Source organism: Myxocyprinus asiaticus, chromosome 1 (genome assembly GCF_019703515.2).
Source record: "Myxocyprinus asiaticus isolate MX2 ecotype Aquarium Trade chromosome 1, UBuf_Myxa_2, whole genome shotgun sequence".
NCBI classification, from domain to species: domain Eukaryota; kingdom Metazoa; phylum Chordata; class Actinopteri; order Cypriniformes; family Catostomidae; genus Myxocyprinus; species Myxocyprinus asiaticus.
In genome coordinates, this window is record NC_059344.1 from 9,233,270 (window position 1) to 9,240,274 (window position 7,005).

Consider the following 7,005-nt stretch of genomic DNA (forward strand, 5'->3'; position numbering starts at 1 on the left):
ATAGCTATATCCACAGTAAAATGAGTCCTATATCAAGTTTGTGACTGGTGGAATATTCTACCTGAAGTACAGTATTGCTCTACAAAGGTTGATACTTTTTTATCAGGCATTAGAAAAAACTTAATAAAGGCTAAGCATAATTATAAATTATTTTATGATCTCTAATTTCCTGGTAATTTATTATACAAATTAACACACTCTCTACATCAGGGGTAATATTATTAAAAAATAGTATTATTAAAAATGTCACTGGTTTATTCTATTACATTAGTACTTCTAAAGCTACTCATGTTATTCAGCCAGAAGTAGTGAGGGGTTTTCTCGTTTCCTTGTTATTGTTGTTTGATTAATAGCCTTTTTATGACATAGCCTACTAGACAGTGCTCAATTCGGTTACATGTACACTTCAAGTCCAACATTCTGATGCAAATACGCTTTTTGTCCCACTGTTTACATTCACTTTAGACCAAACTGACTGCATTTACATTAATGGCTCACCAAGACGGGCATTGGCGGAATTATAAAGTGTATTTGATCGTTTAGGCGCGTACCCACATTAGCGCACAAACATTAGCCGCCTGCAAATCAAACAGCACACAGCTACAATAAAAAGTCAATCTTTTATATTTTCTCTAGATCAACCAACCAGTGGTTGTCTTGCTATCGCGATTGATGTAATGAACACCCCTGTTCTAGATGTAGAACATAGTCTAAGAACAGAAAATTACTCAAAAGTTTATCATCGATATCGAGGACATCTCTCTTTTTTTTTTTCAGATAAACATCAAGATTGTTTTATCGCCCAGCCCTATTGATAACATTGCCTTAATCTTGCACATCAACCCAATAATCTCAGTGATAGATAGCTAAATTACAGGCTACGTTATAGACACAGAATCTTGTAAGCAGAAATATGAAAGTTACCTTGATATGTTTCTTAAAATTAGAGGCAGGATTAATGCTGATATCTCGCTTGAGCAAGCTAAATTTACATGATACAATCATGCAATTGGCCTTTTTCACTACGGAAAGCCCTTTCAGGTGCGGCCGTGGATGTTCAGGTGTTGAAATGTGTTTGAGGCATCCTCCACATCCATAACAGTTGGCACCTGATGTACAGCTGCCATTCAAGTCACAAGACTCTCCCTAGCCAATCATGTTTATAGATAAAAATAAAATCAGGACAAGGAAGTAGCAAACACAGACGGTGGGAAAATAGCGCATTAAAAGTACAGTTACAGCACTTAAAATGTACTCAAGTAGAAGTATAACATTTTTAAACTACTTAAAGTACAATTCCTGGGAAAAACTAATTACAGTAACGTGAGTATTTGTTATTCGTTACTTTACACCCCTGTATTTAGGCATGTGTTAAAGGCATATAATGCTGTGAGTGTTTAATCATGTGTTAAATGCATAAAATGCTTTGTGTGATTTGAGCAAATGCTTGAATGTATAAAATGCTGTGAATTATATAAGCATGTATTGGGGTGATGTGTGCTGAAGGATATGGGTGGGCTAATACTCTGTTTGTGTTTTCTTTTGACATTAGCTTCTACTGTATTTCACTACTGTATTTCATTTGTTATATTTCATTACCATATTTCATTTTTGTAGTTCATTTTTTTTCCTAATTAATTATTTCCTTTTTTCTTAATTACAATTTTTTTTCTTTTTTAAATAAAAATTGGCCATCAAATAACCCCCAAAATATATTTTTTCATCCGTGTGGTTTTTTACAGCCCACCAGCTACATTTATGCTTTTCCGAATACACATCGTTCCAAAGCAGCTTTACAGAAATAAGCTGCAATGTAACATCTCAAAAACATGAATAACCAACACTCCTGGAAACAAAATTAACAATTTGATAAAGTCCAATACAACACCAATATTAATTATCTATGTGTAAAACAAGTCTTGTTGTAAGTAAGTAAACTGAGTAGATGTTAGTGGCCAATGTTTAAACTAAAAGGATTTTTTTACAAACTATAAGATCAATGATTGTCTATGAATTGCATCCCAAATTGTTTGCAGAAGTGCACCTGATGCAATGTCCATTTATTTGTCGATTAAGGCTTTAGTTGGTATTCATTTTTCATCTTTGTATTCTATTATACAGTAAGAGAGTGTAGTCAATCTTATGACCAAAATTATGCTGGTGGAAGTCAGCGAGGTATGCCTCGTAGTCCGACTGGAAGCTGGGTGGTTAATTTTGGTGGAATCCATCTTAAGCCTGAAGTGCAGGCAGTGGACAGTGAAGTATCCCAGGTCTTACTGTTAGAGTTGGTAGCAGTTCATCCTCTGTGAAGTCCATCGTGTTCGACTGAAATTATGCAGTCAGTAAAAATCAAAGTGCCCCTAGCTGTCTGGTTGGCACAGGCTGCAACTAGTAGTCATCACTCAGTAACACACACAGCAGGGGAAGTGGGACATCGGGCTGGACCGAAGCTGCCTCTGGCAGACTCTTGTAAATTTGGGATTTGTATCTCGAGGTTGAGACAGGGAAACAGAGAGAAACTAAAAAGAGCTGCCAGAGTGGCCCACCACACCCGGCCCGCAACACACCATACCACACCATAACACACTGGCTCACTGATGCAGGGATCAATTATTCAATTTAATTTTGACTCATCATGATATACATATATTTGTTTTGAAATATAGCTTTTATCAGTTTCTCAGGATCAACGCCTGCTGTGGAATTCCCCTCTATTGTAAATGTATTGTAAACTGTTTATTTTTTATTTATTAGCTCACTTCATTAACCATGTTTAAAGAATTTGAGAAATAAAACTGTTAAACAGACTTCTTGTGTAATCATTACTTTTTTGTATATTGTAATTTACGCATTCACAGCGTATCACATTCGTAAATCAAGAAGGGTCTTTTTATTCCCTTTATTCATAGTCTCATTGTTCTGTCTTCACTGATACTGTTGTTTTTGCAATGAGTGTTCACTTCAGACTTTAGTAATGAGACCAAGCCAAGTTTGTATTATCTTTAAAGTAACGTTGTCTACTTAAAAATAAATGTAATGAGACACGGTCATACACTTAATAATTTTTTTAATAAATACGTATTTAATAAATAAGTGCCTACACCCAAGATAAGAAAGCAAGTTTGCATGCTAATGCTAAATGGCTCGAGTCCTTACTGCTTAATGCTAACAAGGTACAGAATGCTAGTGTTGAAAGTCCTAGATTAATTTTATTGTCATTCAGCATTTATACAGGTGTACAAGATATAAAATATTTTACTAAAGGGCCAAGATGGCAACAGAAGAACACTTAGAAATGGGAGAAACAGCCAACCTGCCATTAGACTGAACTCTAGGCTTTAACTGGCCTGTATTACTCCAGTAACAATGGGAGATATATCGTTACAGATCCTAGATTTATCTTAAAAGACTTGATCAGAATACACCCAGCTGAAAGTTTTTTTCTATTCGTCCTGGCTAATTACATATCCCTTCTTTCTTACCAAACCCTCTGATGTCCACACCTTTGTGTTTCTTCACCTGTTGGCCAGATTATAGCACTATACAACTCATTACCATTTAAAGATCAAAACAACCAGTTTTTAAAGCATATAAACTTGATAGTTTAAACCAAACTTTAAATACTACACTAAACTTTACATGGTATTTAGTAATATTCTTTCTCCCACTGCAGCAGCAGATAAACTGTTTTGATCTGTGTCTTCAGACAATCTGGCGACGGGGCTTGTTGTGAAGTCATCGGAACACTATCTATTCCTAAACCATTACATTACTTGATTACAGAAGTTTGTACACACCTGGCTGAATGAATGTTTCTCATGATCCGAAAGACTTTAATACTCTATTTATAGATTTATGAAAAGATTAATGCAGCATATATTTACAGACATTGGTACCATTTGATCAGTGTTGAAGAAGTCTCTGAAAGAAATGGTGGAGGAAGCTGAGGTAGGAAGCTTCTGGCTATGGTTAAGAAGAAAGGACGTTAAGTGGGGTGTCCAGAAGTGAGAAAGTAGCAATGGGGAATATTTGTGATATGTGGCAAGGTAGTATGGGGGAAAGGGATGGGGAGCAATTATTTCTGCTGACCCACTTGCTCCTTATCCTGGGTGGGGGAGCGAAACCATGCCAATCAAGATTCGGAGGGGTGGCTGACGCAGTCTTGTGGCTCGCCTCTCACGTCGCTCTCTTACTTAATCTGTTGGAGGATTGGTTTAAGGATAGGTATTGGAGGGTGGTAGGCACAGTCTAATAGCTTATCTTTTCTAACAGAAGAGAGACAATGGACGGAGGGTAGGACTGCTAATGGGGGGGGGGGGTACATGGTATGACCTGTAAAGAGGGAATGTCTTGACGGGATGCAAGAACTGGTTGCAATGGTAAGGTTCTGGTGTGCAGCTGCGGGGGGTGGCAGGGAGAAGTGACCACTGCTCCAACATGAGGAGATGTTCTGTGATTAATGGGGCAAACCATCTGTGATGGATGGCTCCTGGCTGATGACCCCATAGCTGGATGACTGAAGGCACTGGTGGAGGTGCAGCAGGTAATAATGCACAGCAGGTTTAGACAGCTAACTGTGCATCTTATAAGTATTCTGGGAGACCAGTGACTACTGTGAATAGGTCAGCTGGAGTCCAGGGAAGACTGGAAGTCAGTCAGAAAAACTGACTGACTGCAGGAAAGTCTGCACAGGGGTGGGCAGATTAGTTACCCTAGCCATAGGTCCTCAAACAGGGGACACCCTAACCAACTATGAGCACAATACAAAGAAAACAGCCCAGTGGTCCTCTGATAGTTGGGATGGAAGACTGGCCAATTAGGATGGACTCAACAGACACGACTGGATGACTATGAGCAAAGGGTCCTTAGGAAATACAGTTGCAGGTGGATGAGGGTAACAACTTACAAAGGTCTGTGGATTCATCAAGAAAATGTGCCTGGAACAGCCAGACACAACTTTGTACTGCAGTAGCAGGTCAGAAAAGAAGGATACAGATCCCAGTTGAGTGCCACAGTGCTACTGAATCCACCGTTGTGGAGTGGCACCAAGAAGACCAGTACTGCCAGCAGGATGAGTCAACCCAGCGAGGTGAGCCGCAGGAGGATACAACCATCAACCCACGGACAAGACCGGGAAGGCAATACAATGAGAAGGAGCCAGGGAGAAGGAAACAAATCAAGTGGCTAAGATCTAATGATAATGAAACATGGAGCAGACCAGATAAGAACCTGTGCTCAACCTTAGAGAATACACTCAGTGGAAGGGTGGAGGCCAAGCTTAACATGATTAGTGACATTGTTTATGGAGAATGCACAGGTACATTTCATTAAGTGTACAATCAGGCCAGGAACACACTGAACAAGGAATTCAGAGTGGCTAAAAGAAGATACCCTGAGAAGCTGAAAAACAAATTGTCAGCTAACGAAACGACCCTGCATTAGTGTGGAGTGGCATGAAACAACTCACAAATTAAAGGACTCCTACCCCCAACCCTGTAGGGAACCAACAACTGGCTGACGACCTGAATGTGTTCTACTGCAGATTTGAAAGGCCCAATCTCACACCCCACACCCACTCTGACCTTCACTTCACACAAACACCAACACCTCCTGCAACCCCCTCCTCCCCCTCCTGCTACTCAACCTGCACTTAAGATCTGTGAAGATGATGTGAGCCGCGTCTTTCGGAAACAAAAGACGAGGAAAGCTTCAGGCCCAGATGGCGTCTCACCAGCGTGTCTTCGATCCTGTGCTAACCAGCTGGCCCCCATCTTCACACAGATCTTCAATAGATCACTGGAGCAGTGTGAAGTCCCATGCTGCTTCAAACGCTCAATCATTATTCCTGTCCCAAAGAAACCAAAAATCACAGGACTTAATGACTACAGACCTGTCGCCCTGATATCTGTGGTCATGAAATCAATTGAGAGACTGGTGTTGGCCCACCTGAAGAACATCACTGGACCCTTTCTAGATCCCCTTCAATTTGCTTATCGAGCAAACAGGTCTGTGGATGATGCAGTCAACATAGGAATGCATCATATCCTGCAACATCTGGACAGACCAGGGACATATGCAAGGATCCTTTTTGTGGACTTCAGTTCAGCTATCAACACCATCATCTGAGCTATACTCCAGAATAAATTACACCAACTCTCTGTTCCCATGTCTATCTGTCAGTGGATTACCAGCTTTCTGACGGACAGGCAGCAGCTTGTGAGACAGGGAAAACTCACTTCTAGCACCTGTACAATCAGCACTGGTGCCCCCCAGGGATGTTTGATCTCCCCACTACTCTTCTCCCTTTACACCAATGACTGCATCGCCAAGGACCCCTCTGTCAAGCTCCTGAAGTTTGCAGATGACACCACTGTCATCGGCCTCATCTGAGATGACGATGAGTCTGCATACAGAAGGGAGGTTGAACAGCTGGCTGTCTGGTGCAGTCAAAACAACCTTGAGCTAAACACGCTCAAAACGGTGGAGATCATTGTGGACTTTAGGAGAAACACCCCAACACTGACTCCCCTCACCATTCTAAACAGCACTGTGGCAGCAGTGGAGTCATTCAGGTTCCTGGGCACTACCATCTCACAGGACCTGAAGTGGGAGACCCACATTGACTCCATTGTGAAAAAGGCCCAGCAGAGGTTGTACTTCCTTCGCCAGCTGAGGAAATTCAACCTGCCACAGGCGCTGCTGATACAGTTTTACTCAGCAGTCATTGAGTCTGTCCTCTGCACTTCAATAACTGTCTGGTTTGGTTCAGTTACGAAATCAGACATCAGAAGACTACAAAGGACAGTTCGGACTGCTGAGAGGATTATTGGTTGCCCCCTGCCCCCCTCCAAGAACTATACACTTCCAGAGTGAGGAAAAAGGCTGGAAAAAATCACACTGGACCCCATTGTCCCTGCCTACTACCTTTTTGAACTGTTGCCCTCTGGCCGACACTTCAGAGCTCTGAGCACAAGAACCGTCAGGCACAGGAACAGATTTTTCCCT